The following is a 25,626-nucleotide window of genomic DNA, read 5'->3' as shown; positions in this document are numbered from 1 at the left end:
AGCCTTCTTATGGCCTCTTCTGGCTCTCCTAATTTCATTTTTGAGCTCCTTCCTGTTAACCTTATAATCCTCTAGATCTTCATCATTACCTAGTTTTTTGAACCTTTCATAAGCTTTTCATTTCTTCTTGACTAGATTTTCAACGGCCTTTGTACACCACGGTTCCTGTACCCTACCACCCTTTCTCTGTCTCATTGGAGTGTACCTTTGCAGAACACTACACAAATATCCCCTGAATATTTGCCACATTTCTGCCGTTCATTTCCCTGAGAACATCTGTTCCCAATTTATACTTCCAAGTTCCTGCCTGATAGCTTCATATTTCCCCTTACTCCAATTAAACACTTCTTTAACTTGTCTGTTCCTATCCCTCTCCAATGCTCTGGTAAAGGAGATAGAATTACGATCACTATCTCCAAAATGCTCTCCCACTGAGAGACCTGACACCTGACCAGGTTCATTTCCCAATACCAGATCAAGTACTGTCTCTACTCTTGTAGGCTTATCTACATTTTTGTCAAGAAACCTTGCTGAACACACCTAACAAACTCCACCCTATCTAAGCCCCTCGCTCTAGGGTGATGCCAATCAATATTGGGGAAATTAAAATCTCCCACCACGACAACCCTGTTATTATTGCATCTTTCCAGAATCTGTCTCCCTATCTGCTCCTCAATGTTTCTGTTACTGTTGGGTGGTCTATAAAAAACACCCAGTCAACCCCTTCCTATTCCTAACCTCCACCCACAGAGACTCCGTAGACAATCCCGCCATAGCGTCCACCTGTTCTGCAGCCGTGACACTATCTCTGATCAACAGTGCCACACCCCCACCTCTTTTGCCTCCCTCCCTGTCCTTTCTGAAACATCTAAAGCCTGCCACTCAAAGTAACCATTCCTGCCCCTGAGCCATCCAAGACTCTGTAATGGCCACAACGTAATAGCTCCAAGTACTGATCCACACTCTAAGCTCATCCGCTTTGTTCATAATACTGCTTGCATTAATATAGACACATCTCAAACCATCTGTCTCAGCACATCCCTTCTCTATCACCTGCCTATCCTCCCTCTCACACTGTCTACAAGCTTTCTGTATTTGTCAGCCAACCTCCCTTTCCTCCATCTCTACAGTTTGGTTTCCACCCCCCGGCAATCCTAGTTTAAACTCTCCCCGACAGCCTTAGCAAACCTCCCCGCCAGGACAGTGATCCCCCTGGGATTCAAGTGCAACCCATCCTTGTTGTACAGGTCACTCTTGCCCCAAAAGAAGTCCTAATGATCCAGAAATCTGTATCCCTGCTCCCTGCTCCAATCTTTCAGCCACACATTTATCCTCTATCTCATTCTATTCCTATATTCACTGTCACATGGCACAGGCAGTAATTCTGAGATTACTACCTTTGTGGTTCTGCTTCTCAATTTCCTTCCTAACTCCCTGTAGTCTGTTTTCAGGACCTCCTCCCTTTTTCTAGCTATGTCATTGGTACCAATATGTACCATGACGTCTGGCTGTTCTCCTTCCCACTTCAGGATATCGTGGACGTGATCAGAAACATCCTGGACCCTGGCACCTGGGAGGCAAACTACCATCTGAGTTTCTTTCCTGCGTCCACAGAATCGCCTGTCTGCAGAGCGCAGTCATTCCTCAATCAAACCGCCAAAGAAAAAGTGATCTCCTTTTAAACTCTTCCCTTCTGATTTGAACTTCTATTTGCACAAAATCTCCATTCTGTCCACTCTTACTCTTCTCTGTCATCTAAACTGTATTCTCATTTCAATAAAGTTTGTTCTCAGCAATAATCTTTTGGGGAGACGCCGTGTGCTTGCTTTATCCTAGATCAGTTACATCTGTTCTGCTGAAAAGTAATCTCTTACGTTGCTTTCTCCCTCAGTGATGTAGAACTTTTCAAAGTTCAAAGTAGGTTTGTTATCAAAGTATATCTTTGTCACCATATACTACCCTGAGATTCATTTTCTTGTGGGCATTCATAATAAACAGAAGGAAACACGATAGAATCAATAATAACACATGGCAGGAATGGACAAACAAACTGGTGTGCAAAAGACAACAAACTGCAAATACTGTAAGAGAAAACGAAACATAAATGAGTAATAATTAGCTGGAGCATGAGTTATAGAATCCTCAAAAGTGGCTCAATCCTTAAAAATAGGTTGTGGGATCAGTTCAGTGTTGTAGTGAAGGAGCCCCCTGTGGTTCAAGAGCCTGATGGGCGAAAGCTGAGGGGTAAATACTGTTCCTGATGGTGAGGTATTCGGGATTCCTGTACCCCCTCCTTAATGGCGACAGTGCGAAGGGAGCCTGGCCTGGACAGCAGGCATACTTCGTGATGAATGCTGCTTTCCTGAAACAGCGCTGCTTGTAAATGTGCTCAATGATGGAGTTCAATATTAAAGGCATTCTTTACTTAAGACTTTCAACTTTTGCAGTATTTTACTTTTATTGTCTTGCATATCTTGTTGGGTGCATGATTTCATTGACATTAAATTCTTTGTATACGCACAAGTATTCTTTAACAATGATTCTTTCTGAGACCAAACAATAGGAAAATCTTGTTAGCTGCAACTGCATGTTCCTACTATGGGTCACATGAAGCTTTAGTCAATATTTAGTAATGACCAATATTTGAAACCTACTTTGTTATTAGCCTTGTATTTCCCCCTGCTGTTCTGTAGGTCATGAAAATGATGAATATAGGGCTACTGAGCTGAATGGACTAGGTGAGAGTAAGCGTTCAGCATGGACTAGAAGGGCCGAGATGGCCTGTTTCCGTGCTGTACTTGTTATATGGTTATATATGCTCTGCTGTTGGGCCCTCCAGGTCATTAGACCAGAGGTTTGATGGCAGCTGCAGTTCAAGTTCTCTGATGAAGCAGAATTGGTATTTGAGCTGCTACAATTACCTTCTGTTCATTATCTAGGAAGGAAAGAAAGAAATCTTCTAGCAAACATCAGGAAATTCTCCCGGAAGAAAATTGGATACAGTTGAATGTCTTGCAAGTAGTCAACACCTGAGTTTTACTCATGAAATTTGGAAGTATTGTTTCTTAAATGAGAAATTAATAAACATGGGGAGAAACAATTGAGTGAGATACTTGTAAAGTATCTTTCAGGCCTCACGACAAAGCAAAGGACTTTGCGGCAAACTGTAAGGTTTAGTTAGTACCGTAGCTTCGAAAGTGTGTTGTGCAGAGAAAGGTACCATAAAACAAGCTGAAGATGGACAGGTATTTAAAAAATATGTAAATATAGTATTAGACAGCAATCTAAAGAATGTGTGATTTAAAAATATCCTAGCTGTAAAGACAGAAGGGCTCGATGTACAATTTTTTTTCAAACAAATTTGTTCTCTCAGGGTGGTGAATTTTTGGAATCTCTTGCCCCAGAAAGCTGTGTGGAGAATAAATTCTTCCCTATAGTGAGGAATCTGGAACAGAGTGCACCAAATCAGAATAGAGAGATGTTGATTTAGAAGAGAGATGATAAGGAATTTCTTTAGACAGAGGGTTTTGAATCTGTGGAATTCATTGCTACAGGTGGCTGTGGAGGCCAAGTCATTGGGTATATTTAAAGTAGAGGTTGATAGGCGCTTGATTAGTCAGAGTGTAAAAGGTTACAGGGAGAAGGCAGGAGAATGGGGTTGTGATAAATCAGCCATGATGGAATGGCAGAGCAGATTCAATGGGCCAAATTGCCTAATTCTGCTCTTACGGTCTCATTGCAAGATGGAGCAGTCATGAGGATCCAAATGGCCTGCACTGATTCCTCTTTCTTCAAGAGCAGCTCAGAATCCTACCAGCAGAGTACTGCAACACCAGGATATTGTACTTAAGTCTCTGGACTTGGACCAGGATATTCAACCTACTGACTCTTGAATTGCTGTAAGATTACAATTGTATTGTTTCTGCTCTAGACAACTTAACAAGGAATTGGAACAAATTTAGGATCTGACAAATTCAATGAAGTTAGGTTGGCGTTAGCCATTGTGAATGGCATCCAATCATCAGCTGACATTTGAGAGGACTATTTCAGTTCAGTGGCTGTCCATGCAGTTGAAGAAGGCATATCTTCATTCTTTGATAAGTGAATTGGATATAATCGTTTAGACAGATCCCTCTTGTTTACTTCATTGTCAGCCCCTATGACCTAAGTACACTTCCTCGTGGCTGTTAGAGTTCTTTGGACCTTCACATTAAATATTTGCTCATGCATTCAGATAGCCAGACCTCCAAGATAAAGCATAGGGTCCTGTCAGGCCAAGCTAATACCAGGTATAACAGCCTCTCTGTAAAATTGTCTACAGAACTTTCCTTTTGTTTTTCTCTGTTTCTTCAAATTTCATGAGTGTCCACATTGTCTCCAGTTAGTCATTCTTTTACTTGTGTGCCTTTGCTTTCCATTTACAGTTAGTGGCCTCTTTTCTAGGAACATCTGTTGTAATCTGGAAGCAGGTTTCCAGGTTTGGTGTGTGATACTGACTGTGAATAAGCATGATAATCATTTAGTTACAAATAGTAAAAGACTCGACCAAACATTTAAGTTTTCCAAAGTTACACAAACTACAAAACTAAATAATAAGCAAACAGAGAGTTAGCTAAGAGTACAAGCAGGTCTTCCAGGTCTGGAAGATACTTTCCCAATGGTTCTGTGAAATGTGCCCTAGGGAAAAAGGAAAGAGAGGCCAAGGCTCCCGCACGTGCTGTTCTTATACCCCCTGAGGTGCCCAGAACTGGAAATGTATTGTAGGAAAAGACTGTGGGACTTGAGAGGTTAATGGGCTGCTGTAAGTTTCCACTGAGCAGGTGGTATTTGGTGGGGTAGTGGGTTGTTAATGTAGCAGAATGGATGGCGTCGGGCCAGGAAATGGAACAATGCCATCGGTCCCAGCTCGTCAACCGCAACGCGTCCTATATTGTCCTGTGGTAACTGTACCATGTAGGCATGTAGAGGCAAAACAGGATGTCCTTGTCCGTGTAGGCATGTAGAGGCATTGTACAGGATGTCATTGTTCTAAGAAGTCAGTATGACTTTGTAGAGTGTAAGGGGATATATATAAGGGGCCAGGGGCTGTGAGGTGCAGAGAGAAGACAAGCAGAAGACAGGGAGAGGACGATATGCAGTCCGTGGAGAAGGACAACAACTAGCAAGAGCAGAAGGAACCCCAGGTGGGGACGAAACATCCCAGGTGAAGACCGCGTTCGCTGGCGTGGGTGCTTCATCACACCTGTTCCTGGCCCCGTATGAGTCGTGTGGGAGTGGGATTAACCACACGTTGATAAGTATTGCTTGTATCGGGAAAAGGGCAGTTGCACAGCCGTGGGTAGTTAAGCTAAGCCGCTTTCCGCAATGAAGTGTCATTTATGCTAATATTTTACCTTACTAATAAACAAGTGTAATACTGTGATCCGTGGTATAGTCTCATTCTTGTCGCGGATACATTTTTCTCTGATACCACGTTCCTGCTTGGTCGGATAATTTTCCGTCCATAACAATTGGCGCTGCGAGCAGGGTATCAGGATGAATTTGTTCCGCCGCAAGAAGGAGGCCACTCCCGAACAGTTCCTTATTCCCGGCTGGACGGATAATTCGGCCGGGTTCGGGATGCTGGCAAATACATTGTCTCAGTTGGGCTCTCCTCTCAGTTGCCTGCTACCACGGGAAACCCCTATCGGGGAAAGTGTGGCACGGTTGTTGCGAGAGCTGAATTTTCCGAAACAAAAGGGGTCCCTGACGGATGCTTTTTGGCTGCTGGCCACAGCCCTGAGGCATCAATCAGGAGTATTATCTGCTAAGACGAAGGAATTGGGTGAATTAAGGGAGGAAGTTGAAGCCATGCAACAGAGGTGTGCTATGATGGGCGAAGTAGTGCGCACCAGTCAGAATCGGGCTTCTGAGCTGGAAGAAACGGGGGTCAAATTGGCATGTAGGGCCCTCCAATTGAAACACCAGTTGTATAAGCAAAAGGGATCTATGTCCCCGGATCCCGCCCGAGTAAGGGCAATGTTAGCAAAAGGGGATGACATTGATACCTGGGATGGTGATATCTGGTATGATGATGACGACCGATATCCGGACCAACCATCTTACCCACCGTTCCCGGGCCCTGGCTCGGGAGAGGATACCGCCCAAGCCCAAGCCCGGCCGGCAATGGTCACCACGTATACTTATCCTACCCCCCAGGGTGAGGCGGAGGGAAACGATTTTGATTCTGACTATGCTCAGGCCGAGGGCGATGCGCGGGTAAGACCGGGGGAGGCCCTAAACGCGGGTCGAAGGCAGGTACAATATAAGGATTACACCATGAAGGAATTGTCCGGGATGGGCCAGAGGTTCCGGCAGAAACCATCGGAACCTTTGGCGGCTTGGTTATTACGGATATGGGAAGAAGGAGGGGGGGCATATCTATCTAACTCCGGAGGAGTTGGTAGGTATGGGGACGTTAGCTACAGACCCTCGCCTTAACCAAGAGTTGCGGGGTCGGAGCGTCGACACTGATTATTTGTTCTATACTGTTACTGCAGCCGCCCATAGAGTCTTCCCTTCCGCTATGGATTGGGACCATAAAGTTGCGGATTGGGAGACGGGGGAGGAAGGAGCACAGGTGCTGCGGCAGCAAGCCCTGGCGGCTGCCCTATATGCCCATCGGCTGGGCCAGTGGGCCCATGGGGGAGGACCAGAGGATGAACTCTTTACCGCCGGTATGCAGACCCGCCTGGTCCGTTCAGCGGCTCCCGCATTACGGGGAGTTGTATTATCAATAACGGGACCCTTGATCAGGAGCCCTATCGCCCGTGTTATAGGGGCCCTGCAGACCTTGTCTGAAATAGCCACCCCCCGTAGCCGGGCTCGGCCCGTGTCTACGGATCGGCAGAAGAAAGAGGGACCGCCAGGACCGAGTAGGCGAGAACTGTTCCTCTCACTGTTGCAGGCAGGTGTCCGTAAGGAAGAAATAGATGGTAAGCCCACCTCTGTCCTGCATGCATTGTATAAGACCAAAGTGAAGGGAAAGGTGGAGGAAGGACAGGGTCTGAAGAGTAATGATGTGAGCAAGTCGTCCCCTTCCCTTTATCCCAGCTTGGACGATGTGCAACAGCTGGTGCGTAAAACATTGCAGGAGGAGGCGGCTAAATGGAAGGCACCAGTGCCATGTAAAGAATAGGAGGTTGGCGGGGTCGCCCTGCTGTATCACATCACCACAGAGTGGATAAAGGGTGACCCCAGGCCTTATATACCTGTAATAGTCCACTGGGGTAAGGGGAATGACCAGCGCCATTTAGCCTTGGTTGATACTGGGGCTGAACATACGGTAATACCGGGCAATCCAGATAAGTGGAAAGGACCACCGTACCACATTGAGGGTATGGGAGGAGCTCTGACGCGGGCCCGAGAGATTTCGGTCCGCCTCACTATTGGCAATCATACCCCGGTGGTGCGGCGGGTACTGGTGGCTCCCACGGAAGAATGTATACTGGGTATGAACATCTTAAGAGGGTTACAGCTACAAACCACAAGGGGTGCGTTCACTTTTGGGATAAGGGCTACCAGAGTAATTGTGGGAAAGGCAAGGTGGGAACCGGTCCACATCCCCGCTCCTCTTTCTCCGGTCAGCGTTCCCCAATACCGCATTCCTGGGGGGCATGATGCCATAACCGAGACGGTACAGGCTTTGGTCCAGGAAGGCATTGTGCGACCAGCCACTTCCCCGTTTAATAGCCCAATATGGCCAGTACAGAAGCCAGACGGCTCGTGGCGAATGATGGTCGACTACCGCCGGTTGAATAGAGCGGCTCCTCCATTGGCGGCGGCCGTTCCGGACATAGTAACTATTATTGAAAATATCGCCGCGCAGGAGAACGGGAGTTGGTATGCTGTGATTGACCTGGCCAATGCCTTCTTTAGTATTCCTATTAGCCCCGAATCGCAGGATCAATTTGCCTTCACTTGGAAGGGGCGACAGTATACATTTACCCGACTACCTCAGGGTTATCTCCACTCTCCCACCGTATGCCATGGATTGATAGCCCGAGACCTGGCAGAATTCACCACCATACCTAGTATTATTATACACCATTATATTGATGATATTATGATTCAGGGTTGTGATATGGACACAGTACAAGAGGCCCTGGAATCCCTAACCGCATACCTCACACAACGGGGCTGGGCGGTTAACCCCGCTAAAGTCCAGGGACCAAGTCAGTCAGTAGTGTTCCTGGGCATTCAGTGGCATGCGGGAGAGCAAGTCATTCCGGAAAAGGTGCGGCAGGAAATAATTAATATTGCCACCCCCTCTAACAAGACGGACACGCAACGATTCCTCGGGTTGCTAGGTTACTGGCGGAGGCATATTCCGCACCTGTCCGGCCTCCTGCGCCCTCTCTATGTGGTCACCCGAAAAAAGGCCCCCTTTGAGTGGGGCGAAGAACAACAGAAGTCGTTTGAAGACGCTAAGCTAGCTGTACAACAAGCGCTGCCTTTGTCTCCAAGGGTACCTGGTGTACCGTTTGAACTGCAGGTAACCGCCGATGTGGACGCGGCTCACTGGAGCATGTGGCAAAAACAAGCAGGACGGTGAGTTCCTCTGGGCTTTTGGTCAAGGAAGATGCCAGATGCTGCAACAAGCAGTGGACCGGTTAAACCAGCGGGTGAGGAAGGGGGGCACCCCGTTGGAGCGCCTGTTTCCCCCTGATGGTAACCAGGCCGGCATTGACATTGAGGAAGACGAGGAAGAGAAAATGGTGTCTGTTGTAGGACAACAGGTATGGGTCCGTTATCCTACAGGTGAACGCCTCCCGGGGGAGATCATTGCTGTGGCCCAGGGGAACACCCGTTGGGTGGCTGTGGAAGGGTACGATCGGGTGGAATGTTTAAATACAGAACGCCTGACTAAACGCGAATGATTGTCTGTTTTCAGGATTTTGATGCTCTTATACGGCCTACCCCTGGTTACCCTATCTGTGGAACGGTTACTGCTATTTGGCTTACGCAGTCCCCTACCTGCACCATGTGACCAGACTGCGAGATCACCAGTCTGCCCGGGTCCGTAGGGGGCTGGGTGCTGCTGAACTATTTTGGATTGCGGATTTATTTGGTGATTGGGGACATACTATTGTACAATGGTTTGTGTTTGTTATTCTGTTAATAATTTTTGTGGCTTTATGTGTTTTTGTGATTAAGCAGGTTATTCAACGCTGTGTAACCCCTCGCCGCCGTTGACGAGTTGGTACCGAGGGGGTGGAGTGTATTGTAGGAAAAGACTGTGGGACTTGAGAGGTTAATGGGCTGCTGTAAGTTTCCACTGAGCAGGTGGTATTTGGTGGGGTAGTGGGTTGTTAATGTAGCAGAATGGATGGCGTCGGGCCAGGAAATGGAACAATGCCATCGGTCCCAGCTCGTCAACCGCAACGCGTCCTATATTGTCCTGTGGTAACTGTACCATGTAGGCATGTAGAGGCAAAACAGGATGTCCTTGTCCGTGTAGGCATGTAGAGGCATTGTACAGGATGTCATTGTTCTAAGAAGTCAGTATGACTTTGTAGAGTGTAAGGGGATATATATAAGGGGCCAGGGGCTGTGAGGTGCAGAGAGAAGACAAGCAGAAGACAGGGAGAGGACGATATGCAGTCCGTGGAGAAGGACAACAACTAGCAAGAGCAGAAGGAACCCCAGGTGGGGACGAAACATCCCAGGTGAAGACCGCGTTCGCTGGCGTGGGTGCTTCATCACACCTGTTCCTGGCCCCGTATGAGTCGTGTGGGAGTGGGATTAACCACACGTTGATAAGTATTGCTTGTATCGGGAAAAGGGCAGTTGCACAGCCGTGGGTAGTTAAGCTAAGCCGCTTTCCGCAATGAAGTGTCATTTATGCTAATATTTTACCTTACTAATAAACAAGTGTAATACTGTGATCCGTGGTATAGTCTCATTCTTGTCGCGGATACATTTTTCTCTGATACCACGTCCCTGCTTGGTCGGATAATTTTCCGTCCATAACAATTGGCGCTGCGAGCAGGGTATCAGGATGAATTTGTTCCGCCGCAAGAAGGAGGCCACTCCCGAACAGTTCCTTATTCCCGGCTGGACGGATAATTCGGCCGGGTTCGGGATGCTGGCAAATACATTGTCTCAGTTGGGCTCTCCTCTCAGTTGCCTGCTACCACGGGAAACCCCTATCGGGGAAAGTGTGGCACGGTTGTTGCGAGAGCTGAATTTTCCGAAACAAAAGGGGTCCCTGACGGATGCTTTTTGGCTGCTGGCCACAGCCCTGAGGCATCAATCAGGAGTATTATCTGCTAAGACGAAGGAATTGGGTGAATTAAGGGAGGAAGTTGAAGCCATGCAACAGAGGTGTGCTATGATGGGCGAAGTAGTGCGCACCAGTCAGAATCGGGCTTCTGAGCTGGAAGAAACGGGGGTCAAATTGGCATGTAGGGCCCTCCAATTGAAACACCAGTTGTATAAGCAAAAGGGATCTATGTCCCCGGATCCCGCCCGAGTAAGGGCAATGTTAGCAAAAGGGGATGACATTGATACCTGGGATGGTGATATCTGGTATGATGATGACGACCGATATCCGGACCAACCATCTTACCCACCGTTCCCGGGCCCTGGCTCGGGAGAGGATACCGCCCAAGCCCAAGCCCGGCCGGCAATGGTCACCACGTATACTTATCCTACCCCCCAGGGTGAGGCGGAGGGAAACGATTTTGATTCTGACTATGCTCAGGCCGAGGGCGATGCGCGGGTAAGACCGGGGGAGGCCCTAAACGCGGGTCGAAGGCAGGTACAATATAAGGATTACACCATGAAGGAATTGTCCGGGATGGGCCAGAGGTTCCGGCAGAAACCATCGGAACCTTTGGCGGCTTGGTTATTACGGATATGGGAAGAAGGAGGGGGGGCATATCTATCTAACTCCGGAGGAGTTGGTAGGTATGGGGACGTTAGCTACAGACCCTCGCCTTAACCAAGAGTTGCGGGGTCGGAGCGTCGACACTGATTATTTGTTCTATACTGTTACTGCAGCCGCCCATAGAGTCTTCCCTTCCGCTATGGATTGGGACCATAAAGTTGCGGATTGGGAGACGGGGGAGGAAGGAGCACAGGTGCTGCGGCAGCAAGCCCTGGCGGCTGCCCTATATGCCCATCGGCTGGGCCAGTGGGCCCATGGGGGAGGACCAGAGGATGAACTCTTTACCGCCGGTATGCAGACCCGCCTGGTCCGTTCAGCGGCTCCCGCATTACGGGGAGTTGTATTATCAATAACGGGACCCTTGATCAGGAGCCCTATCGCCCGTGTTATAGGGGCCCTGCAGACCTTGTCTGAAATAGCTACCCCCCGTAGCCGGGCTCGGCCCGTGTCTACGGATCGGCAGAAGAAAGAGGGACCGCCAGGACCGAGTAGGCGAGAACTGTTCCTCTCACTGTTGCAGGCAGGTGTCCGTAAGGAAGAAATAGATGGTAAGCCCACCTCTGTCCTGCATGCATTGTATAAGACCAAAGTGAAGGGAAAGGTGGAGGAAGGACAGGGTCTGAAGAGTAATGATGTGAGCAAGTCGTCCCCTTCCCTTTATCCCAGCTTGGACGATGTGCAACAGCTGGTGCGTAAAACATTGCAGGAGGAGGCGGCTAAATGGAAGGCACCAGTGCCATGTAAAGAATAGGAGGTTGGCGGGGTCGCCCTGCTGTATCACATCACCACAGAGTGGATAAAGGGTGACCCCAGGCCTTATATACCTGTAATAGTCCACTGGGGTAAGGGGAATGACCAGCGCCATTTAGCCTTGGTTGATACTGGGGCTGAACATACGGTAATACCGGGCAATCCAGATAAGTGGAAAGGACCACCGTACCACATTGAGGGTATGGGAGGAGCTCTGACGCGGGCCCGAGAGATTTCGGTCCGCCTCACTATTGGCAATCATACCCCGGTGGTGCGGCGGGTACTGGTGGCTCCCACGGAAGAATGTATACTGGGTATGAACATCTTAAGAGGGTTACAGCTACAAACCACAAGGGGTGCGTTCACTTTTGGGATAAGGGCTACCAGAGTAATTGTGGGAAAGGCAAGGTGGGAACCGGTCCACATCCCCGCTCCTCTTTCTCCGGTCAGCGTTCCCCAATACCGCATTCCTGGGGGGCATGATGCCATAACCGAGACGGTACAGGCTTTGGTCCAGGAAGGCATTGTGCGACCAGCCACTTCCCCGTTTAATAGCCCAATATGGCCAGTACAGAAGCCAGACGGCTCGTGGCGAATGATGGTCGACTACCGCCGGTTGAATAGAGCGGCTCCTCCATTGGCGGCGGCCGTTCCGGACATAGTAACTATTATTGAAAATATCGCCGCGCAGGAGAACGGGAGTTGGTATGCTGTGATTGACCTGGCCAATGCCTTCTTTAGTATTCCTATTAGCCCCGAATCGCAGGATCAATTTGCCTTCACTTGGAAGGGGCGACAGTATACATTTACCCGACTACCTCAGGGTTATCTCCACTCTCCCACCGTATGCCATGGATTGATAGCCCGAGACCTGGCAGAATTCACCACCATACCTAGTATTATTATACACCATTATATTGATGATATTATGATTCAGGGTTGTGATATGGACACAGTACAAGAGGCCCTGGAATCCCTAACCGCATACCTCACACAACGGGGCTGGGCGGTTAACCCCGCTAAAGTCCAGGGACCAAGTCAGTCAGTAGTGTTCCTGGGCATTCAGTGGCATGCGGGAGAGCAAGTCATTCCGGAAAAGGTGCGGCAGGAAATAATTAATATTGCCACCCCCTCTAACAAGACGGACACGCAACGATTCCTCGGGTTGCTAGGTTACTGGCGGAGGCATATTCCGCACCTGTCCGGCCTCCTGCGCCCTCTCTATGTGGTCACCCGAAAAAAGGCCCCCTTTGAGTGGGGCGAAGAACAACAGAAGTCGTTTGAAGACGCTAAGCTAGCTGTACAACAAGCGCTGCCTTTGTCTCCAAGGGTACCTGGTGTACCGTTTGAACTGCAGGTAACCGCCGATGTGGACGCGGCTCACTGGAGCATGTGGCAAAAACAAGCAGGACGGTGAGTTCCTCTGGGCTTTTGGTCAAGGAAGATGCCAGATGCTGCAACAAGCAGTGGACCGGTTAAACCAGCGGGTGAGGAAGGGGGGCACCCCGTTGGAGCGCCTGTTTCCCCCTGATGGTAACCAGGCCGGCATTGACATTGAGGAAGACGAGGAAGAGAAAATGGTGTCTGTTGTAGGACAACAGGTATGGGTCCGTTATCCTACAGGTGAACGCCTCCCGGGGGAGATCATTGCTGTGGCCCAGGGGAACACCCGTTGGGTGGCTGTGGAAGGGTACGATCGGGTGGAATGTTTAAATACAGAACGCCTGACTAAACGCGAATGATTGTCTGTTTTCAGGATTTTGATGCTCTTATACGGCCTACCCCTGGTTACCCTATCTGTGGAACGGTTACTGCTATTTGGCTTACGCAGTCCCCTACCTGCACCATGTGACCAGACTGCGAGATCACCAGTCTGCCCGGGTCCGTAGGGGGCTGGGTGCTGCTGAACTATTTTGGATTGCGGATTTATTTGGTGATTGGGGACATACTATTGTACAATGGTTTGTGTTTGTTATTCTGTTAATAATTTTTGTGGCTTTATGTGTTTTTGTGATTAAGCAGGTTATTCAACGCTGTGTAACCCCTCGCCGCCGTTGACGAGTTGGTACCGAGGGGGTGGAGTGTATTGTAGGAAAAGACTGTGGGACTTGAGAGGTTAATGGGCTGCTGTAAGTTTCCACTGAGCAGGTGGTATTTGGTGGGGTAGTGGGTTGTTAATGTAGCAGAATGGATGGCGTCGGGCCAGGAAATGGAACAATGCCATCGGTCCCAGCTCGTCAACCGCAACGCGTCCTATATTGTCCTGTGGTAACTGTACCATGTAGGCATGTAGAGGCAAAACAGGATGTCCTTGTCCGTGTAGGCATGTAGAGGCATTGTACAGGATGTCATTGTTCTAAGAAGTCAGTATGACTTTGTAGAGTGTAAGGGGATATATATAAGGGGCCAGGGGCTGTGAGGTGCAGAGAGAAGACAAGCAGAAGACAGGGAGAGGACGATATGCAGTCCGTGGAGAAGGACAACAACTAGCAAGAGCAGAAGGAACCCCAGGTGGGGACGAAACATCCCAGGTGAAGACCGCGTTCGCTGGCGTGGGTGCTTCATCACACCTGTTCCTGGCCCCGTATGAGTCGTGTGGGAGTGGGATTAACCACACGTTGATAAGTATTGCTTGTATCGGGAAAAGGGCAGTTGCACAGCCGTGGGTAGTTAAGCTAAGCCGCTTTCCGCAATGAAGTGTCATTTATGCTAATATTTTACCTTACTAATAAACAAGTGTAATACTGTGATCCGTGGTATAGTCTCATTCTTGTCGCGGATACATTTTTCTCTGATACCACGTTCCTGCTTGGTCGGATAATTTTCCGTCCATAACAATTGGCGCTGCGAGCAGGGTATCAGGATGAATTTGTTCCGCCGCAAGAAGGAGGCCACTCCCGAACAGTTCCTTATTCCCGGCTGGACGGATAATTCGGCCGGGTTCGGGATGCTGGCAAATACATTGTCTCAGTTGGGCTCTCCTCTCAGTTGCCTGCTACCACGGGAAACCCCTATCGGGGAAAGTGTGGCACGGATGTTGCGAGAGCTGAATTTTCCGAAACAAAAGGGGTCCCTGACGGATGCTTTTTGGCTGCTGGCCACAGCCCTGAGGCATCAATCAGGAGTATTATCTGCTAAGACGAAGGAATTGGGTGAATTAAGGGAGGAAGTTGAAGCCATGCAACAGAGGTGTGCTATGATGGGCGAAGTAGTGCGCACCAGTCAGAATCGGGCTTCTGAGCTGGAAGAAACGGGGGTCAAATTGGCATGTAGGGCCCTCCAATTGAAACACCAGTTGTATAAGCAAAAGGGATCTATGTCCCCGGATCCCGCCCGAGTAAGGGCAATGTTAGCAAAAGGGGATGACATTGATACCTGGGATGGTGATATCTGGTATGATGATGACGACCGATATCCGGACCAACCATCTTACCCACCGTTCCCGGGCCCTGGCTCGGGAGAGGATACCGCCCAAGCCCAAGCCCGGCCGGCAATGGTCACCACGTATACTTATCCTACCCCCCAGGGTGAGGCGGAGGGAAACGATTTTGATTCTGACTATGCTCAGGCCGAGGGCGATGCGCGGGTAAGACCGGGGGAGGCCCTAAACGCGGGTCGAAGGCAGGTACAATATAAGGATTACACCATGAAGGAATTGTCCGGGATGGGCCAGAGGTTCCGGCAGAAACCATCGGAACCTTTGGCGGCTTGGTTATTACGGATATGGGAAGAAGGAGGGGGGGCATATCTATCTAACTCCGGAGGAGTTGGTAGGTATGGGGACGTTAGCTACAGACCCTCGCCTTAACCAAGAGTTGCGGGGTCGGAGCGTCGACACTGATTATTTGTTCTATACTGTTACTGCAGCCGCCCATAGAGTCTTCCCTTCCGCTATGGATTGGGACCATAAAGTTGCGGATTGGGAGACGGGGGAGGAAGGAGCACAGGTGCTGCGGCAGCAAGCCCTGGCGGCTGCCCTATATGCCCATCGGCTGGGCCAGTGGGCCCATGGGGGAGGACCAGAGGATGAACTCTTTACCGCCGGTATGCAGACCCGCCTGGTCCGTTCAGCGGCTCCCGCATTACGGGGAGTTGTATTATCAATAACGGGACCCTTGATCAGGAGCCCTATCGCCCGTGTTATAGGGGCCCTGCAGACCTTGTCTGAAATAGCCACCCCCCGTAGCCGGGCTCGGCCCGTGTCTACGGATCGGCAGAAGAAAGAGGGACCGCCAGGACCGAGTAGGCGAGAACTGTTCCTCTCACTGTTGCAGGCAGGTGTCCGTAAGGAAGAAATAGATGGTAAGCCCACCTCTGTCCTGCATGCATTGTATAAGACCAAAGTGAAGGGAAAGGTGGAGGAAGGACAGGGTCTGAAGAGTAATGATGTGAGCAAGTCGTCCCCTTCCCTTTATCCCAGCTTGGACGATGTGCAACAGCTGGTGCGTAAAACATTGCAGGAGGAGGCGGCTAAATGGAAGGCACCAGTGCCATGTAAAGAATAGGAGGTTGGCGGGGTCGCCCTGCTGTATCACATCACCACAGAGTGGATAAAGGGTGACCCCAGGCCTTATATACCTGTAATAGTCCACTGGGGTAAGGGGAATGACCAGCGCCATTTAGCCTTGGTTGATACTGGGGCTGAACATACGGTAATACCGGGCAATCCAGATAAGTGGAAAGGACCACCGTACCACATTGAGGGTATGGGAGGAGCTCTGACGCGGGCCCGAGAGATTTCGGTCCGCCTCACTATTGGCAATCATACCCCGGTGGTGCGGCGGGTACTGGTGGCTCCCACGGAAGAATGTATACTGGGTATGAACATCTTAAGAGGGTTACAGCTACAAACCACAAGGGGTGCGTTCACTTTTGGGATAAGGGCTACCAGAGTAATTGTGGGAAAGGCAAGGTGGGAACCGGTCCACATCCCCGCTCCTCTTTCTCCGGTCAGCGTTCCCCAATACCGCATTCCTGGGGGGCATGATGCCATAACCGAGACGGTACAGGCTTTGGTCCAGGAAGGCATTGTGCGACCAGCCACTTCCCCGTTTAATAGCCCAATATGGCCAGTACAGAAGCCAGACGGCTCGTGGCGAATGATGGTCGACTACCGCCGGTTGAATAGAGCGGCTCCTCCATTGGCGGCGGCCGTTCCGGACATAGTAACTATTATTGAAAATATCGCCGCGCAGGAGAACGGGAGTTGGTATGCTGTGATTGACCTGGCCAATGCCTTCTTTAGTATTCCTATTAGCCCCGAATCGCAGGATCAATTTGCCTTCACTTGGAAGGGGCGACAGTATACATTTACCCGACTACCTCAGGGTTATCTCCACTCTCCCACCGTATGCCATGGATTGATAGCCCGAGACCTGGCAGAATTCACCACCATACCTAGTATTATTATACACCATTATATTGATGATATTATGATTCAGGGTTGTGATATGGACACAGTACAAGAGGCCCTGGAATCCCTAACCGCATACCTCACACAACGGGGCTGGGCGGTTAACCCCGCTAAAGTCCAGGGACCAAGTCAGTCAGTAGTGTTCCTGGGCATTCAGTGGCATGCGGGAGAGCAAGTCATTCCGGAAAAGGTGCGGCAGGAAATAATTAATATTGCCACCCCCTCTAACAAGACGGACACGCAACGATTCCTCGGGTTGCTAGGTTACTGGCGGAGGCATATTCCGCACCTGTCCGGCCTCCTGCGCCCTCTCTATGTGGTCACCCGAAAAAAGGCCCCCTTTGAGTGGGGCGAAGAACAACAGAAGTCGTTTGAAGACGCTAAGCTAGCTGTACAACAAGCGCTGCCTTTGTCTCCAAGGGTACCTGGTGTACCGTTTGAACTGCAGGTAACCGCCGATGTGGACGCGGCTCACTGGAGCATGTGGCAAAAACAAGCAGGACGGTGAGTTCCTCTGGGCTTTTGGTCAAGGAAGATGCCAGATGCTGCAACAAGCAGTGGACCGGTTAAACCAGCGGGTGAGGAAGGGGGGCACCCCGTTGGAGCGCCTGTTTCCCCCTGATGGTAACCAGGCCGGCATTGACATTGAGGAAGACGAGGAAGAGAAAATGGTGTCTGTTGTAGGACAACAGGTATGGGTCCGTTATCCTACAGGTGAACGCCTCCCGGGGGAGATCATTGCTGTGGCCCAGGGGAACACCCGTTGGGTGGCTGTGGAAGGGTACGATCGGGTGGAATGTTTAAATACAGAACGCCTGACTAAACGCGAATGATTGTCTGTTTTCAGGATTTTGATGCTCTTATACGGCCTACCCCTGGTTACCCTATCTGTGGAACGGTTACTGCTATTTGGCTTACGCAGTCCCCTACCTGCACCATGTGACCAGACTGCGAGATCACCAGTCTGCCCGGGTCCGTAGGGGGCTGGGTGCTGCTGAACTATTTTGGATTGCGGATTTATTTGGTGATTGGGGACATACTATTGTACAATGGTTTGTGTTTGTTATTCTGTTAATAATTTTTGTGGCTTTATGTGTTTTTGTGATTAAGCAGGTTATTCAACGCTGTGTAACCCCTCGCCGCCGTTGACGAGTTGGTACCGAGGGGGTGGAGTGTATTGTAGGAAAAGACTGTGGGACTTGAGAGGTTAATGGGCTGCTGTAAGTTTCCACTGAGCAGGTGGTATTTGGTGGGGTAGTGGGTTGTTAATGTAGCAGAATGGATGGCGTCGGGCCAGGAAATGGAACAATGCCATCGGTCCCAGCTCGTCAACCGCAACGCGTCCTATATTGTCCTGTGGTAACTGTACCATGTAGGCATGTAGAGGCAAAACAGGATGTCCTTGTCCGTGTAGGCATGTAGAGGCATTGTACAGGATGTCATTGTTCTAAGAAGTCAGTATGACTTTGTAGAGTGTAAGGGGATATATATAAGGGGCCAGGGGCTGTGAGGTGCAGAGAGAAGACAAGCAGAAGACAGGGAGAGGACGATATGCAGTCCGTGGAGAAGGACAACAACTAGCAAGAGCAGAAGGAACCCCAGGTGGGGACGAAACATCCCAGGTGAAGACCGCGTTCGCTGGCGTGGGTGCTTCATCACACCTGTTCCTGGCCCCGTATGAGTCGTGTGGGAGTGGGATTAACCACACGTTGATAAGTATTGCTTGTATCGGGAAAAGGGCAGTTGCACAGCCGTGGGTAGTTAAGCTAAGCCGCTTTCCGCAATGAAGTGTCATTTATGCTAATATTTTACCTTACTAATAAACAAGTGTAATACTGTGATCCGTGGTATAGTCTCATTCTTGTCGCGGATACATTTTTCTCTGATACCACGTTCCTGCTTGGTCGGATAATTTTCCGTCCATAACAATTGGCGCTGCGAGCAGGGTATCAGGATGAATTTGTTCCGCCGCAAGAAGGAGGCCACTCCCGAACAGTTCCTTATTCCCGGCTGGACGGATAATTCGGCCGGGTTCGGGATGCTGGCAAATACATTGTCTCAGTTGGGCTCTCCTCTCAGTTGCCTGCTACCACGGGAAACCCCTATCGGGGAAAGTGTGGCACGGATGTTGCGAGAGCTGAATTTTCCGAAACAAAAGGGGTCCCTGACGGATGCTTTTTGGCTGCTGGCCACAGCCCTGAGGCATCAATCAGGAGTATTATCTGCTAAGACGAAGGAATTGGGTGAATTAAGGGAGGAAGTTGAAGCCATGCAACAGAGGTGTGCTATGATGGGCGAAGTAGTGCGCACCAGTCAGAATCGGGCTTCTGAGCTGGAAGAAACGGGGGTCAAATTGGCATGTAGGGCCCTCCAATTGAAACACCAGTTGTATAAGCAAAAGGGATCTATGTCCCCGGATCCCGCCCGAGTAAGGGCAATGTTAGCAAAAGGGGATGACATTGATACCTGGGATGGTGATATCTGGTATGATGATGACGACCGATATCCGGACCAACCATCTTACCCACCGTTCCCGGGCCCTGGCTCGGGAGAGGATACCGCCCAAGCCCAAGCCCGGCCGGCAATGGTCACCACGTATACTTATCCTACCCCCCAGGGTGAGGCGGAGGGAAACGATTTTGATTCTGACTATGCTCAGGCCGAGGGCGATGCGCGGGTAAGACCGGGGGAGGCCCTAAACGCGGGTCGAAGGCAGGTACAATATAAGGATTACACCATGAAGGAATTGTCCGGGATGGGCCAGAGGTTCCGGCAGAAACCATCGGAACCTTTGGCGGCTTGGTTATTACGGATATGGGAAGAAGGAGGGGGGGCATATCTATCTAACTCCGGAGGAGTTGGTAGGTATGGGGACGTTAGCTACAGACCCTCGCCTTAACCAAGAGTTGCGGGGTCGGAGCGTCGACACTGATTATTTGTTCTATACTGTTACTGCAGCCGCCCATAGAGTCTTCCCTTCCGCTATGGATTGGGACCATAAAGTTGCGGATTGGGAGACGGGGGAGGAAGGAGCACAGGTGCTGCGGCAGCAAGCCCTGGCGGCTGCCCTATATGCCCATCGGCTGGGCCAGTGGGCCCATGGGGGAGGACCAGAGGATGAACTCTTTACCGCCGGTATGCAGACCCGCCTGGTCCGTTCAGCGGCTCCCGCATTACGGGGAGTTGTATTATCAATAACGGGACCCTTGATCAGGAGCCCTATCGCCCGTGTTATAGGGGCCCTGCAGACCTTGTCTGAAATAGCCACCCCCCGTAGCCGGGCTCGGCCCGTGTCTACGGATCGGCAGAAGAAAGAGGGACCGCCAGGACCGAGTAGGCGAGAACTGTTCCTCTCACTGTTGCAGGCAGGTGTCCGTAAGGAAGAAATAGATGGTAAGCCCACCTCTGTCCTGCATGCATTGTATAAGACCAAAGTGAAGGGAAAGGTGGAGGAAGGACAGGGTCTGAAGAGTAATGATGTGAGCAAGTCGTCCCCTTCCCTTTATCCCAGCTTGGACGATGTGCAACAGCTGGTGCGTAAAACATTGCAGGAGGAGGCGGCTAAATGGAAGGCACCAGTGCCATGTAAAGAATAGGAGGTTGGCGGGGTCGCCCTGCTGTATCACATCACCACAGAGTGGATAAAGGGTGACCCCAGGCCTTATATACCTGTAATAGTCCACTGGGGTAAGGGGAATGACCAGCGCCATTTAGCCTTGGTTGATACTGGGGCTGAACATACGGTAATACCGGGCAATCCAGATAAGTGGAAAGGACCACCGTACCACATTGAGGGTATGGGAGGAGCTCTGACGCGGGCCCGAGAGATTTCGGTCCGCCTCACTATTGGCAATCATACCCCGGTGGTGCGGCGGGTACTGGTGGCTCCCACGGAAGAATGTATACTGGGTATGAACATCTTAAGAGGGTTACAGCTACAAACCACAAGGGGTGCGTTCACTTTTGGGATAAGGGCTACCAGAGTAATTGTGGGAAAGGCAAGGTGGGAACCGGTCCACATCCCCGCTCCTCTTTCTCCGGTCAGCGTTCCCCAATACCGCATTCCTGGGGGGCATGATGCCATAACCGAGACGGTACAGGCTTTGGTCCAGGAAGGCATTGTGCGACCAGCCACTTCCCCGTTTAATAGCCCAATATGGCCAGTACAGAAGCCAGACGGCTCGTGGCGAATGATGGTCGACTACCGCCGGTTGAATAGAGCGGCTCCTCCATTGGCGGCGGCCGTTCCGGACATAGTAACTATTATTGAAAATATCGCCGCGCAGGAGAACGGGAGTTGGTATGCTGTGATTGACCTGGCCAATGCCTTCTTTAGTATTCCTATTAGCCCCGAATCGCAGGATCAATTTGCCTTCACTTGGAAGGGGCGACAGTATACATTTACCCGACTACCTCAGGGTTATCTCCACTCTCCCACCGTATGCCATGGATTGATAGCCCGAGACCTGGCAGAATTCACCACCATACCTAGTATTATTATACACCATTATATTGATGATATTATGATTCAGGGTTGTGATATGGACACAGTACAAGAGGCCCTGGAATCCCTAACCGCATACCTCACACAACGGGGCTGGGCGGTTAACCCCGCTAAAGTCCAGGGACCAAGTCAGTCAGTAGTGTTCCTGGGCATTCAGTGGCATGCGGGAGAGCAAGTCATTCCGGAAAAGGTGCGGCAGGAAATAATTAATATTGCCACCCCCTCTAACAAGACGGACACGCAACGATTCCTCGGGTTGCTAGGTTACTGGCGGAGGCATATTCCGCACCTGTCCGGCCTCCTGCGCCCTCTCTATGTGGTCACCCGAAAAAAGGCCCCCTTTGAGTGGGGCGAAGAACAACAGAAGTCGTTTGAAGACGCTAAGCTAGCTGTACAACAAGCGCTGCCTTTGTCTCCAAGGGTACCTGGTGTACCGTTTGAACTGCAGGTAACCGCCGATGTGGACGCGGCTCACTGGAGCATGTGGCAAAAACAAGCAGGACGGTGAGTTCCTCTGGGCTTTTGGTCAAGGAAGATGCCAGATGCTGCAACAAGCAGTGGACCGGTTAAACCAGCGGGTGAGGAAGGGGGGCACCCCGTTGGAGCGCCTGTTTCCCCCTGATGGTAACCAGGCCGGCATTGACATTGAGGAAGACGAGGAAGAGAAAATGGTGTCTGTTGTAGGACAACAGGTATGGGTCCGTTATCCTACAGGTGAACGCCTCCCGGGGGAGATCATTGCTGTGGCCCAGGGGAACACCCGTTGGGTGGCTGTGGAAGGGTACGATCGGGTGGAATGTTTAAATACAGAACGCCTGACTAAACGCGAATGATTGTCTGTTTTCAGGATTTTGATGCTCTTATACGGCCTACCCCTGGTTACCCTATCTGTGGAACGGTTACTGCTATTTGGCTTACGCAGTCCCCTACCTGCACCATGTGACCAGACTGCGAGATCACCAGTCTGCCCGGGTCCGTAGGGGGCTGGGTGCTGCTGAACTATTTTGGATTGCGGATTTATTTGGTGATTGGGGACATACTATTGTACAATGGTTTGTGTTTGTTATTCTGTTAATAATTTTTGTGGCTTTATGTGTTTTTGTGATTAAGCAGGTTATTCAACGCTGTGTAACCCCTCGCCGCCGTTGACGAGTTGGTACCGAGGGGGTGGAGTGTATTGTAGGAAAAGACTGTGGGACTTGAGAGGTTAATGGGCTGCTGTAAGTTTCCACTGAGCAGGTGGTATTTGGTGGGGTAGTGGGTTGTTAATGTAGCAGAATGGATGGCGTCGGGCCAGGAAATGGAACAATGCCATCGGTCCCAGCTCGTCAACCGCAACGCGTCCTATATTGTCCTGTGGTAACTGTACCATGTAGGCATGTAGAGGCAAAACAGGATGTCCTTGTCCGTGTAGGCATGTAGAGGCATTGTACAGGATGTCATTGTTCTAAGAAGTCAGTATGACTTTGTAGAGTGTAAGGGGATATATATAAGGGGCCAGGGGCTGTGAGGTGCAGAGAGAAGACAAGCAGAAGACAGGGAGAGGACGATATGCAGTCCGTGGAGAAGGACAACAACTAGCAAGAGCAGAAGGAACCCCAGGTGGGGACGAAACATCCCAGGTGAAGACCGCGTTCGCTGGCGTGGGTGCTTCATCACACCTGTTCCTGGCCCCGTATGAGTCGTGTGGGAGTGGGATTAACCACACGTTGATAAGTATTGCTTGTATCGGGAAAAGGGCAGTTGCACAGCCGTGGGTAGTTAAGCTAAGCCGCTTTCCGCAATGAAGTGTCATTTATGCTAATATTTTACCTTACTAATAAACAAGTGTAATACTGTGATCCGTGGTATAGTCTCATTCTTGTCGCGGATACATTTTTCTCTGATACCACGTTCCTGCTTGGTCGGATAATTTTCCGTCCATAACAATTGGCGCTGCGAGCAGGGTATCAGGATGAATTTGTTCCGCCGCAAGAAGGAGGCCACTCCCGAACAGTTCCTTATTCCCGGCTGGACGGATAATTCGGCCGGGTTCGGGATGCTGGCAAATACATTGTCTCAGTTGGGCTCTCCTCTCAGTTGCCTGCTACCACGGGAAACCCCTATCGGGGAAAGTGTGGCACGGTTGTTGCGAGAGCTGAATTTTCCGAAACAAAAGGGGTCCCTGACGGATGCTTTTTGGCTGCTGGCCACAGCCCTGAGGCATCAATCAGGAGTATTATCTGCTAAGACGAAGGAATTGGGTGAATTAAGGGAGGAAGTTGAAGCCATGCAACAGAGGTGTGCTATGATGGGCGAAGTAGTGCGCACCAGTCAGAATCGGGCTTCTGAGCTGGAAGAAACGGGGGTCAAATTGGCATGTAGGGCCCTCCAATTGAAACACCAGTTGTATAAGCAAAAGGGATCTATGTCCCCGGATCCCGCCCGAGTAAGGGCAATGTTAGCAAAAGGGGATGACATTGATACCTGGGATGGTGATATCTGGTATGATGATGACGACCGATATCCGGACCAACCATCTTACCCACCGTTCCCGGGCCCTGGCTCGGGAGAGGATACCGCCCAAGCCCAAGCCCGGCCGGCAATGGTCACCACGTATACTTATCCTACCCCCCAGGGTGAGGCGGAGGGAAACGATTTTGATTCTGACTATGCTCAGGCCGAGGGCGATGCGCGGGTAAGACCGGGGGAGGCCCTAAACGCGGGTCGAAGGCAGGTACAATATAAGGATTACACCATGAAGGAATTGTCCGGGATGGGCCAGAGGTTCCGGCAGAAACCATCGGAACCTTTGGCGGCTTGGTTATTACGGATATGGGAAGAAGGAGGGGGGGCATATCTATCTAACTCCGGAGGAGTTGGTAGGTATGGGGACGTTAGCTACAGACCCTCGCCTTAACCAAGAGTTGCGGGGTCGGAGCGTCGACACTGATTATTTGTTCTATACTGTTACTGCAGCCGCCCATAGAGTCTTCCCTTCCGCTATGGATTGGGACCATAAAGTTGCGGATTGGGAGACGGGGGAGGAAGGAGCACAGGTGCTGCGGCAGCAAGCCCTGGCGGCTGCCCTATATGCCCATCGGCTGGGCCAGTGGGCCCATGGGGGAGGACCAGAGGATGAACTCTTTACCGCCGGTATGCAGACCCGCCTGGTCCGTTCAGCGGCTCCCGCATTACGGGGAGTTGTATTATCAATAACGGGACCCTTGATCAGGAGCCCTATCGCCCGTGTTATAGGGGCCCTGCAGACCTTGTCTGAAATAGCCACCCCCCGTAGCCGGGCTCGGCCCGTGTCTACGGATCGGCAGAAGAAAGAGGGACCGCCAGGACCGAGTAGGCGAGAACTGTTCCTCTCACTGTTGCAGGCAGGTGTCCGTAAGGAAGAAATAGATGGTAAGCCCACCTCTGTCCTGCATGCATTGTATAAGACCAAAGTGAAGGGAAAGGTGGAGGAAGGACAGGGTCTGAAGAGTAATGATGTGAGCAAGTCGTCCCCTTCCCTTTATCCCAGCTTGGACGATGTGCAACAGCTGGTGCGTAAAACATTGCAGGAGGAGGCGGCTAAATGGAAGGCACCAGTGCCATGTAAAGAATAGGAGGTTGGCGGGGTCGCCCTGCTGTATCACATCACCACAGAGTGGATAAAGGGTGACCCCAGGCCTTATATACCTGTAATAGTCCACTGGGGTAAGGGGAATGACCAGCGCCATTTAGCCTTGGTTGATACTGGGGCTGAACATACGGTAATACCGGGCAATCCAGATAAGTGGAAAGGACCACCGTACCACATTGAGGGTATGGGAGGAGCTCTGACGCGGGCCCGAGAGATTTCGGTCCGCCTCACTATTGGCAATCATACCCCGGTGGTGCGGCGGGTACTGGTGGCTCCCACGGAAGAATGTATACTGGGTATGAACATCTTAAGAGGGTTACAGCTACAAACCACAAGGGGTGCGTTCACTTTTGGGATAAGGGCTACCAGAGTAATTGTGGGAAAGGCAAGGTGGGAACCGGTCCACATCCCCGCTC

The sequence above is a fragment of the Hemitrygon akajei genome, chromosome 6 (assembly GCF_048418815.1).
Source record: "Hemitrygon akajei chromosome 6, sHemAka1.3, whole genome shotgun sequence".
Lineage (NCBI taxonomy): Eukaryota > Metazoa > Chordata > Chondrichthyes > Myliobatiformes > Dasyatidae > Hemitrygon > Hemitrygon akajei.
Note: the sequence above shows the minus strand (reverse complement) of the source record.